The sequence below is a fragment of the Capra hircus genome, chromosome 15 (genome assembly GCF_001704415.2).
Source record: "Capra hircus breed San Clemente chromosome 15, ASM170441v1, whole genome shotgun sequence".
Classification (NCBI taxonomy): domain Eukaryota; kingdom Metazoa; phylum Chordata; class Mammalia; order Artiodactyla; family Bovidae; genus Capra; species Capra hircus.
Genome location: NC_030822.1, coordinates 51,148,662 through 51,161,133, shown reverse-complemented (window position 1 = coordinate 51,161,133; position 12,472 = coordinate 51,148,662). Strand labels below are relative to the sequence as shown.

The 12,472-nt window shown below is 49.3% G+C and overlaps 1 protein-coding gene across 2 annotated transcripts in view; it reads left to right on the top strand.

Moving 5' to 3' along the window:
- GRIK4 (glutamate ionotropic receptor kainate type subunit 4) overlaps positions 1 to 12,472 on the top strand; it is a 505,937-nt gene that overhangs the window by 95,342 nt on the left and 398,123 nt on the right. Inside the window, exon 1 of one of the 2 annotated variants that reach the window (XM_018059645.1) lies at positions 10,510 to 10,575. The exons of the other annotated variant lie outside the window; for it this stretch is intronic. The gene's annotated coding sequence lies outside the window, so the exon portion shown is untranslated. Of the gene's footprint in view, positions 1 to 10,509; positions 10,576 to 12,472 lie in introns of those variants that run through there. 2 annotated transcript variants of the gene reach the window in all.

The following is a 12,472-nucleotide window of genomic DNA, read 5'->3' as shown; positions in this document are numbered from 1 at the left end:
ATGCATTCGTCTGACATTTCATGAGCATCTATTAAATGACAGGCACTGAATTAGGCTCTGGGTATGTTAACACGGTCAGTCAGACAGAGAAGGAGAAATATCATATGACATCCCTTATAGGTGGAATCTAAAAAGATGCAAATGAGCTTACTTACACAATAGGAAGAGACTCACAGACTTAGAGAATGAACTCATGAGTGCTGGGGGGAAGGGATAGTTAAGGGTTTGGGGAAGGTCAGGTACATACTGCTGTATTTAAAATGGATGACCAACCAAAACCTATTGTGTAGCACATGGAACTCTGCTCAATGTTATGTGCCAGCCTGGATGGGAGGGGAGTTTGGGAGAGAATGGATACATGTGTAATGTATGGCTGAGTCTCTTCACTGTTCACTTGAAACTATCACAACATTGTTAATTGGCTCTACCCCAATACAAAATGTTTTTGGTGTTAAAAACTAAAAAGGTAGTGAACTATTGCCTCACCGTCAGAGGGGAAAGTATCGATGGCGTTCAGGGCAGTGAGTGCTACAGGTGTCCAGGGAGAAGCATGTCAGAGGAGCTGTGAGCGTGGAGAGGAAGGCACGCAGCTCTCCCCTGGGGGGTGGGGAGAGGATGGGACAGCAAGAAAGACTTCACAGAAGGAGGGAGCCTTGCGTTTAGTTTTTGGCTAAGAATAAGTGTGCAGAAGGCAGAGGGCAGGCAAGGACATGCCTGGGATGTGCCTTGGAGAAGCTGGGAGCTCCTCAGTGTGGCTGGGACCATAGGGTTTGGGGAGGAGCTTGATAGGCTTGAATGTACACAGGAGGTGAGGGTGGGACATGGAGGGCCTTTGAAGCCATGAGGATAAAGGGATCTGGTTGTATCTCAGAGACTGTGAAGGTCCACTGAAGCGTTTTAATGGAGGGAATGCCGTGACCAGATGTGTAATTGGGGATGGTTTGGAGCAGGACAAGGGGAGAGTCAGGGAAGCCCGTCAGTCGGCTGCTTCTGTAACCCAGGGGAGAAGGAGGAGGGCCGGATCCAAGGGGAGAAGAGGAGGACATGGCTCAGGAGACATTTAGGACTTGAACTCGATGGTGTAACTGATACAGGGTTAGTGGCGCTAAGGCTGGGTCCCCCTAAATGTAGGCTTTGAGAACAGTATTTATATTGTAAGAGGTTTGTTTGGGGCGTGATCATGGAAAACACCAGTGGTAAAGTGAGACAGGGAAGGAAAGGAAGCCAGTGCAAGGAGCTTAAAGGACAGGTGAGCACTGTGGACGCATGGGGCTCAGTCCTGCTGGGGGCTTGCAGAGACAGTAGGGTGTCCCTCCTGATGTGCCAGGGAGTTGGGGTATACTCATCCAGATGCCATGTGTCTTTGGCTAAGGGTTGCCCCCATGCCTAATGACCCAGCACTAGTCTGCAGGAGAAAGCCATCAGCCCAAAGTCATAGGTGCCTGCCATACAGGGATGATGTTTGCCAAGGGGATTCAGGCAGGGCACAGTTAGCATCTATACTGTTGGTACAAGAGAGGGGAAACAACTGGTTAGGTGGTGACGCCATTCAGAAAGAGAGACTGTGGGAGGAGTGGTCAATAGGGGGAGAAAGGGAGATGGCTAATTCTACTTTGGACATATTGAGTTGGAGGTGCCACAGAGAAACATCCAACAAGCAACTGAATGATGGGATCTAAAATTCAGGAGAGAGGAGTAGGCTCAAGACACAGAATCTGGCTCCATTCGGGTAGAGATGGAGTCTAAGTCATGTACTAAGATTAAGTCACTTGGAGTCAGTTAATCTGAGTGCATGGAGCCTAAGCCAAGCGCTCAGATTAAGGCAGGCAGGCTGGGGCTAACAGGGTCTTCCCTGGTGGCTCAGATGGTAAAGGATCTGCCTGCAATGCAGGAGACCAGGATTCTATCCCTGGGTCGGGAAGATCCTCTGGAGAAGGGAATGGCAACCCACTCCAGTATTCTTGCCTGGAAAATCCCTTGGAAAGAGGAGCCTGGCAGGCTACAGTCCATGGGGTCGCAAAGAGTCAGACACAACTGAGTGATGAACACATAGACATACACATAAGGGTTGGGAAGAACAGATGAATTTATGGAACAAACTAAGGAAGAAGGCTCAGAAGCGAAGCGAGGAGTAACCAGAGGTAGAAGAACAGACAAAAGCAACTGAGACCACGGAATCACAGAGAGGAAGACGCTGGAGATGACAGACGTGCCAAGAGGTTCAGGAAGGTGAGGACGGGACAGGGTTGGGTGGGTAATGAGGAGGTTGTGGGTATTGGAGGAGCGTTTTCAGCTGAGTGGTGGGAACAAGATACAGAGCAGAGGCAGCTGTATTAGGTTTATGTTCAAGGAAGAGTCGGGGTCAACGTGACATTTAGGAGTGTATTCTCGAACTGGTATGTGAGACTGGAGAGAGGAGAGACTGTAAAGGAGCTGCTGGGAGGGTCCTGGTCTGGGACATAACGGTGGGCATAGAAAGGAAGAGACAGGTGGGCCGCGGCAGCCTGCAAAGAAGGCTCAATAACGCTCAAAGTCGCTAGGCTTGGGGACACATCTGCAGCAGCTCTCCGGGCCACCCCTCCAGTCACACTCCGCCAGGAGTCCGCAGAGTTGGCTGTATCAAGAGTGTGTCTGTGTTCCAGGGTGGGGTGCTGTTGTCATTGACGTACGTGATCTTTGCCATCCCCCTTCTGAGGGGGTGACCTTGGCCACGCTCCTGATCCTTCTGAGACTTCTTTCTGTGTATAGAGGCAGAGGTGATGGCCGCCATGCCCACGTCCTGAGTTGTGAGGCTCCAACAGCTGGTGGTTTCGGAGCCTTGCATAGGGTGTGCTAACCTGTCTGGGTTTTTCACTATGCTCAGAACCACCATCAGGGCCTGTGTCTTTGGTGGGCCTGGGACAGTGCCCCGTGGAGCTGGCCTCGCTTCTCTGCTTGCTGGACTTTGAGGCCCCAGCTCACTCTTCTGGAAGCGCCAGTGTGCGCTGACCTTGACTGCTCCCCGTCAAGGTGGACAGGCCTGGCTGGATTGCAGCCTGTGGACAAAAAAGTGACCGGCCAGCAGGAGCCTTTTTCCCCCTTTCTCTTCTTCAATTCAGGACTGGTCTGTAGCCCACTGGTTTCAGGGAGGTGACTGAATCTGCTTTGCTGAATTATAATAGCAAATTGATTTTATAGCCACCAGTGTCTGTAACACATTCCAAGTCAACTTGGGATAGCACTGTTGTGGGGTAATGGCATTTTAATTATGTGTGTATCTAGTCTGGCTGAACGCTGGAGGCCTGGGGCAGAGACTCAACCCCAGTGCTCCCTGGTCCCTCTCTCCCCCTTACGTCTGGTCTGCTGGACCGCTATCAGAGATGTTACACCGGGAGCCCAGCCCTCTCCTGCCTCAGGGATCGGGGAAGCTGAGCAGTTGGGGGTGAGGTTGAAGATGACTCTGGGCTTGCATCTGTTTCAGATTTTCCACCCCTTTAACACGTCCTCTGTCCCCCTCTCTCTGCTCCTTCCTTCTCAGCCTCTTTGTATCTTTATTGCTCAGTGCTTTGTCAGCTTTGCCTGCTACCATTCTTTCCTCCTCTGCACTGAGTTTTTCTCTCACCCTTTTCTCTGTTCTCTCTTCTCATGTGCTGTGTGGTCTTCAGCAAGTCGCTTACCCTCTCTGAGCCACAGTTCTCTCATTTATAAGTTGAGGTGGTTAGACTAAGTAGTCTCGGTGATCCTTTGGTGCTAATGTGATTCCTCCCCATATTCTGCCCTCTCCCCTCCCACCTGCCTTCTCTTTTGTTTTCTCTCCTTCATTTCTCAGCTTCAATTACTTTTTTATGGCCCGCCTGCATGTGGGCCAGACAGCGGTGATGAAGGCAGGGAGCAGGAATTTCCCCTCTCCACCATAAGTGTGGAGGCCTGAGTTGCCTTTTGTGATCCCTGAGCCATCCAGAGGAGATGGATTTAGTGAGGAGCTGACTTGCTCCCCTCCCCCAGAACAGCCAAGTAATTGAAGAAAACATGAATGTTAATGATGCATGTAGCATTTGGAAGTTAGAGGGGTGATTAATATGTTGTAAGTTGTATATTAACACCTTTGCGGTGGCATAATGAAGACAAAATATACACTTGTAGACGAGATTGTTTATTCTTGTGTGCAGACTCCTGGTTCCTGGCCCCTGAAGCCTCAGAAAACGTGGGGTTGCTGTGTGTGTGGCCAGTGGGCATGGGAGAGGGACCTCTTTCTGGCATTGAGGTTCTGGTCCACGATCTTTGTCACCTGAGCAGAGGACAGGAGCATGGCAGGCAGGGGACTTGGGATCAGCAGGGGGACAAGATCGAGGGCACCATCATTTGGGAGCAGCCCCCCCAGAAGACAGGGTGGCATGTTCTTCATGGCTTGGGGAGCTGACTCTTAAGTTTTCAAAAGAACTTCAGGAGAGGGTGGCTATCTCCAGATGGCACCCACTTCGAGGGGGTGAAGTGCAAGAAGGATGAGGGAGAGAGGAGCGCCCTGCAGCGTCTCAGGCTTCAGGAGCTCAGCAATTAGCCCTCCTGCTCTGGGGAGGTCTGCGCTGCTGGACTGGGCATCCTTGTTAAGTCACAGGCCAGGTCCAAGGAAGCGTGTGGATGGAAAACTCTTACTTGCCTCTTATTCCCCACTGATGCTCCGTCAGCCCTTTTAGAGCCAGAATCCAAGGGTGTGGGGAGTCTTGAATGAACCTTTAGGCCACACGTTACAATTTCCAATTGGAAGTGAGAAGGAGAGACTTTGTTTTGGGCTCACAGCTTAAGGCAGAACCAGAGGGACTGGCTCTCTGGGGTTGCTTCTCAGGGATTCGGGACTAAGTGCTAGGACCGAGAGCCACAGTTCACTCCTTTGACCATGTGGACCTGTGGGTAGTTCAGTGGCCCAAGAGGCTAAGGAGAAATTCAGTTACACACTCCACCCTGTAGTTCTGAAGTCTGGAATAGGAGTAGAAGGCAGACAGATTCATATCCCGTCCCTGGATCTGCTGGCTGTGTGGCCGTGACAAAGTTGTTTCACCTCCCTGGGCCTCAGTCAACCTGCTTATCACACAGGAGTGATAATGCTGAATATCCTAAACACACATTCTGAAAAATTATTTGAGTCAGTGTATGTGTGTGTGTGTGTGCGCGTGCGCACGTGTGTGTATGTATGAGAGAGAAATACCAAGTACAGCTTCTGGCACAGAACAAGACAGGTACTCAGAATATGGTGATGTATGATAATTTTCGTTTCTGTCACTGTCATCATCGGCTTTCCTGGCCGCATCCTGTGTGTGCAGCCACCTCCTGCTTGTCCTTCAGGATTCAGCTTAGTCACCTCCTCTGGGCATGTTGCCTCACCGCCCACCACCCCAGTCTGGATGCTGCACCCTCCAGTGTGTGGTAAGAGCTCTCCTCCATCTACATTGTCCCTAGAATTTGTATGTCTTTCTCCTCTATCTGACGCGAAGCTCAGTGAGCAGGGATTGTGTCTCATTCTCCCTGGATCCTCAGCACCAGCCTTTGGTAACTATTCATGGAATGAATGAGTGACCTAACTCTAGGCCTGGAGGGCACAGTGTGAAATGAAGCCAGTGGATGTGAACTTAGCTGCTCATTTTCCAAGATTAATCATACATGCTTCCGTGCTGTGCAGAGAACACTGTGCTTTGGGGTTTAGAGCATTCCCCCGACCCCTACAAGCGACAGAGAGCCTGTGACACAGGTTATCTCCTTATATGACCAACTGCAACTCAAGTCCTGCTGAGTCCTTCTTTTCTGGATTCTTGGTTCATTCTTCTTGCAACACGGTTGTCGTTTGCCTTGTCCTGTGATCACTTGCTTCCATAACCGACTTCCACCAAGCTCTTTGGGGATTCATCCCATTGTTGTTGTTCAGCCATGCAGTCATGTCCAGCTCTTTGCCACTCCATGGACTGCAGCACACCAGGCTTCCCTGTGCTTTACCATCTCCCGGGGCTTGCTCAAACTCATGTCAGTTGAGTCAGTGATGCCATTCAACCATCTTGTCCTCTGCCATCCCCTTCTCCTCCTGCCTTCAATCTTTCCCAGCATCAAGGTCTTTTCTAGTGAGTCAGCTATTCTAATCAGGTGGCCAAAGTATTGGAGGTTCAGCTTTAGCATCAGTCCTTCTAGTGAATATTCAGGCTTGATTTCCTTTAGAATTGACTGGTTTGATTTTCTTGCAGTCCAAGGGACTCTCAAGAGTCTTCTCCAACACCATAGTTCAAAAGCATCAGTTCTTCGGCACTCAGCCTTCCTTATGGTCCAAATCTCACATCCATATATGACCACTGGAAAAACTATAGTTTTGACTATATGGACCTGCTTTTTAATATGCTGTCTAGATTTGGCATAGCTTTTCTTCCAAGGATCAAGCGTGTTTTCATTTCATGTCTGTAGTCACCATCTACAGTGGTTTTGGAGCCCAAGAAAAGAAAGTCTCTCACTGTTTTTATTGTTTCCCATCTATTTTCCATGAAGCAACAGGACCAGATGCCATAATCTTAGTTTTCTGAATGTTGAGTTTTAAGCCAGTTTTTTTTTTTTTTAACTCTCTTTTTCATGTTCATCAAGAGGCTCTTCAGTTCCTCTTCACTTTCTGCCATAAGGGTGGTATCATCTGCATATCTGAGATTATTGATATATCTCCTGGCAAGCTTGATTCCAGCTTGTGCTTCTTCCAGCCTGGCATTTCTCATGATGTACTCTGCATGTGAGATAAATAAGCAAGGTGACAAATATACAGCCTTGATGTACTCGTTTCCCAATTTTGAGCCAGTCTGTTGTTCCATGTCCAGTTTTAACTGTTGCTTCTTGACCTGCATACAGGTTTCATAGGAGGCAGGTAAGGTGGTCTGGTATTCTGATCTCTTTAAGAATTTCCCACAGTTTGCTGTGATCCACACAGTCAAAGGCTTTAGCATAGTCAATGAAGCAGAAGTAGATGTTTTTGAAATTCTCTTGCTTCTCTATGATCCAGCAGATGTTGGCAACTTGATCTCTGGTTCTTCTGCCTTTTCTAAATCTAGCTTGTACACCTGGAAGTTCTTGGTTCACGTACTGTTGAAGCCCAGCTTGGAGAATTTTGAGCATTACTTTGGAGAGCAATTGTGCAGTAGTTTGAACATTCTTTGGCATTGCCTTTCTTTGGGGTTGGAATGAAAACTGACCTTTTTTAGTCCTGTAGCCACTCTTGACTTCCTACTTTTGCATTCCAGCCCCCTATGATGAAAAGGATACCTTTTTTGGTGTTAGTTCTGAAAGGTCTTGTAGGTCTTCTTTGGCGTTAGTGGTTGGGGCATAGACTTGGATTACTGTGATATTGAATGGTTTGCCTTGGAAACAACCAGAGATCATTCTGTCATCTTTGAGACCGCACCCAAGTTCTGCATTTCAGACTCTCTTGTTGAGTATGAGGGCTATTCCATTTCTTCTAAGGGATTCTTGCCCACAGTAGTAGATATAATGGTCATCTGAATTAAATTTGCCCATTCTGGTCCATGTTAGTTCACTGATTCCTAAAATGTCAATGTTCACCCTATGCTCTCCCATGGCTGTCTGTATTGGACACCTGTTGCCACTGAGAACTGCCCGGGTGTCCACTTGTATAGACGCTGCTGCTAGTCGGGTATGCATGGTATATCAGTGAATGAATGCATGAGTGATTTCTTACTCTAGTTCTAGTAGGAGCCTATTCAGCTGTTGCCTTATTATGTGGTATGCCAGTTTTTCTACTTATCCAGAGTTCTTAGTTCCCGGAAACCAAGGATCTTTTTTTTTTTTTTTTGCTGTGCCACATGGCATGTAGGATCTTAGTTTCCCTACCAGGGACTGAAGCTGTGCCCACTGCTTTGAAGGCTTGGAGTCTTAGCCGCTGGACCGCCAGGGAAGTTCCACAAGGATCTTATTAAATACTTCTGTGTTCTCATAGTACTGGATAAATCAGTTTGAATGGCTAATTAATTACTGATTGATTTCCTCAAATTTTCTATCCTATTAAGACTTTTGAAGCAAAAAAAATAAAAGAGTCTTATTAGCCTTGTTAAGGAGTGACAATATTTGAAAGAATTGACCAAGGTTGCGTCCCAGTGATGAAACATATGGCATATGGGATTCCACATGATGGGTGGAAATCCTGAGAGTTTTTCTAATCATTTCCTCACAGGCACTAATTACTTTAATGAAGGCAAAAGATCTCAGTTAAAGAGAATTATTAGACTTGGACAATAGAAGTTGTCAATGTAGCCCTCATTAAAACCTTAGTTAATTGAGTTGCCTTGTGCTGGGTGGTCACTGGCTTTGGGCTTTCCCAGCGATATCTGTGGAAAGGAAGCAGGACACCCCTGCTGGCCCAGTGGTTGAGAATCTGTGTACCAGTGCAAGGGACACAGATTCTATCCCTGATCTGGAAGATCCCACATGCTGCGGGGCAACTAAATCCACAAGCCACAGCTGTTGAGGCCACATACCATAACTAATGAAGCCTGTGCTCCCCAGTAAGAGAAGCCACCACAATGAGAAACTTCTACACTGTTACAAAGAGTAGCCCCTGCTGACCACAACCAGAGAAACCCTGTGCAGAGAAACAAAGTCTCAACTCAGTAAACATAAAATAAACTTAAAATAAAGTAAATTTAAAAATATCAAACCATGGCCGGAAAAAAGGATGGCCGAGGGTCTCTGCTCATTCTGGGCCAGGCTGAGGCCATGGCAGCTCTGAGCTTTCCCCACCCTGCATGTGGAGTTCTGAGCTAGGGGCACTGGAGGAGGGTGGTAGGGGAAACTCAGGGGAAAATGAATTGACTGCCCACACCTTGGAATCTGGGGAGGGGAGAGGAGTTATGAGCTCATGATGTGAACTTGAGTGCTTGTGGGAGAAAAAAAAAAAACGTTTCAAACCAGCTACCAACCTAATCAGTAGAGCTCTGTGTGTGAGTGATAGGGTGCGAGGATAAATAGTCATTCGAGGCCCTGAAGCGTTGGTCTCTGCATGTCATCTTGGAGTATGACAATGATGAGAATAACTAACACCTGCATATGGGAGAAGGCAATGGCACCCCACTCCAGTACTCTTGCCTGGAAAGTCCCATGGACGGAGGAGCCTGGTAGGCTGCAGTCCATGGGGTCGCACAGAGTTGGACACAACTGAAGCGACTTAGCAGCAGCAGCAGCCTATAGGAGTGACTAAGGGAGCTTGGGTTCTAAGGGAGTTGCAGAGACCCAAGTTTATAGCCAAACTCAGCCGCTTACTAGCTGACTGACCTCTGACAAGTGACTTACACCCTCTGCTTCTCCATCTCTTTTGTGAGGCATCATAATAGATGACTCCTCTGTCTTTTGTGCAAGGTGACATGCTCTCCACCTGGGACTAGAACCTAGGTCTTATCAATTCATGGCCCACGCTTTGTACACACTACTGTGGAGGGAAAGGGGACTGTGTATGTTTAATTAGCTGGTGTTGGGAAGAGCTTTGGAGATACAAAGCTCTTGATAAGTGGTAATCCTCTTAAATCTGTGTAAGGCTGATGTGTGAATGGAATATACAAGGCAAACAGCATTGGGGGAATTGACGAGGAGGGCAGGGCGGCCCAGACAGAGCGACGGAGAGAGAGAGAGAAAATGAGTGAATGAGTGTGGAATGTGTGCACACAAGTTTGTCTGTGTGTCTGTGGATGCACATGTGTCATTTTTGCTCACCTTGCTGCTGCTGCTGCTAAGTCGCTTCAGTTGTGTCCAACTCTGTGCGACCCCATAGACGGCAGCCCACCAGGCTCCCCCATCCCTGGGATTCTCCAGGCAAGAACACTGGAGTGGGTTGCCAGTTCCTTCTCCAATGCATAAAAGTGAAAAGTGAAAGTGAAGTCGCTTAGTCGTGTCTGACTCTTCGCGACCCCATGGACTGCAGCCTACCAGGCTCCTCCATCCATGGGATTTTCCAGGCAAGAACACTGGAGTGGGGTGCCATCGCCTTCTCCGTTGCTCACCTTGAGGGTGCTTCAAAGTGATGGGTAGGGATTAAAGTATCAAATGGGACCAACAGGAGACCTCCATGTCTTTGCATCCCAGGAGTTCTGGGATTCTCTGCTTGGTTGGAAGGTGACCCCGGGTTCTGGGGCAGAGAAGCATGGAAGTTCTGAATGCACATCTGTGTGGCCCAGGGGAGGTGTTGAAGAAGAACCTGGTGCAGAGTGAGCTCTCTGCATGCTGCCCTGCTCATTCAATGTCTCAGGATGCTTATAACATTTGAAAATTGGCCTGATGCTTCCTTCTGGCAAAGTTGCCAGTCCTGCTGTAGCCTGGAATTGGGGGATCTGTGAACTCAGAGACACTCTGTTCTGCTTTGACTCAGTGGCGGACAATCTGTTTTCCCCTAGGAGCTGGGTTTTGGTCTTCAGTTATCAGTCAGCGCGCTCTCTCCTCTGTTCCCTCCTCCTCCCCATAAGGAGGCTCCGCCCACACCCTCACTGGCTTCCTTCTTTTGCCTTCCTCCTTTCCTCTGCTGGTGGTGAGAGCACGCTGCTTTTGGCCAGCCAGAAGCCGACCTGGGTTGAAGATGTAAGTGCTTTTACTTCCTTGCGGGGGGTGGGGGTGGGGTGGGATGGGGGATCCCAGGAAATAATCATTTCCTTGAGAAGCGAGACCACAAAGGAGAAGAGGATATAGAGCAGGTTGTAGGTTACACTATGGGCAACCACCACCTAGCCCCACTAGGGACGGTGGGAGAGTGTACAGGGCATCCGAGAGCAAGGTGTCCTGTTGGCCGCAGACCAGAGATTGTGACACTTGGGCCCTGCCTGTGTACCTGGGCTGCATGGGTTCCGGGGACCAGAAAGTTCTCAGGTGAGCTGCAGGTGCCTGAGGCTGGAAGCCCTTGAATTGGGGAGCATGAGCGGAAGTGACCAGGGCCCCGCAGCTCCTCCTGGCCACCCCGAACCACCCTGGAGACCAGACCCGTACTCAGCTGCTGGGTACGGGCAGCTCCTCGGGCCATAACCCGCTCACATGGAGATGCCAGCTGCCCTCTGGGGTTGGGAGCATGTCTACAATTTTTTATTTCCTGAAGAGCCTGAGGGTGACCTGATTTATGAGAACTGCAAACAAATGGAGAGCTTCCAGCATGCTAGGCGCTCGGTCCTTTTCCTGCACACCTCGCTTTGCTTCTCTCTCTGTAGCCCATGAAACAGGATAATTTCTTTTTTAAATTTTGGCTGTGCAGGCTCTTTGTTGTGGCTCGGGGGCTTTCTGTATTTGCAGTGTGCCAGCTCAGTTGCTCTGTAGCATGTGAGGTCTTAGTTCCCCAACCCGGGATCAAACTCATGTCCCCTGCATTGGAAGGTGGATTCTTAACCACTTGGGCCACCAGGGAAGTCCCTTTGAAAAAAATAAGGTAGAAATGGAAATTATTTTCTAGTTGGGGCAACTGAGGCAAAGAGTGAAGTGATTCGCTCCAGTTCACACAGTTGGTGGTGGAAGAAATGGCAACTCATTCTAGTTTTCTTGCCTGGAAAATTCCATGGACAGAGGAGCCTGATGGGCTACAGTTCATGGGGTCAGCGTCAGGCACGACTGAGCAACTGAGCGCGCGCACACACACACACACACACACACACACACACACACACAGAGTTGGTAGGAGGCAGGTTCATAACTCTGACCAGGGGCCTTCACTCTGCCCTGTACCAGCTCTTCTGCCTCATCTCAGGATCCACAACGCCTGCTGATGCCAACTGGCATGTCCCAAAGTGCTGACAGGCTGGGTGGGCTTCTCCCGTGGGCCTCCTGTGTATAAGGATACCCGAATGAGATCAACTCTAAGTGTGTGTTAATAACTCCCCTGAATTGTGGATTGATGAGGACCTGGGCCTAGGGGGACAGGAATTGCCTTTAAATCAGGTTCTGAAGAACATCCCAGCCTCTAACCCCTGGATAAATTTGTCTCTGCCTGGCAGGGCCTGGCAACTGCCGGTGGCCCAGCTCCCTCATCATTACCAGGAAGCCCAGCCCTGCCAGTACCTGCTTGTCACTTTCTTTGTCCCAGGGAGCCCCTGGAGACCTTTAGGAGCACGTTCCACCTGTTGGGCTGGGCTGGCGCGCTCCCTGCCCACAGGGCCTGGAACAATGACTTCGCTGTTGGGCTTCATGATCATCACTTGTGGGCAGGGAACCCCAGGGACCTGTTCAGCTGGGCGCTCACTTCCATTTTAATCAGGGCCAAAGAGCCCTGGAGTGGGAATAGGGGATCTTGATTTAAGTTCCACTAATTACCATGCATCCTTGTACTTCTGTTTTCTGGGCCTTAGTTTCCTCATGTGCTGAGGATGGAACCTAATGTCCCTTCCATTCGCAAAGTGCCAGGAGTCAGAGAGAAGCAGGAGGTCGTTGGGTTACAGAGAGGGCAGAGGATTAATGGCTGATTTCAGACACTGGTCTCCCTAGGGATCCAGCTGTTTGC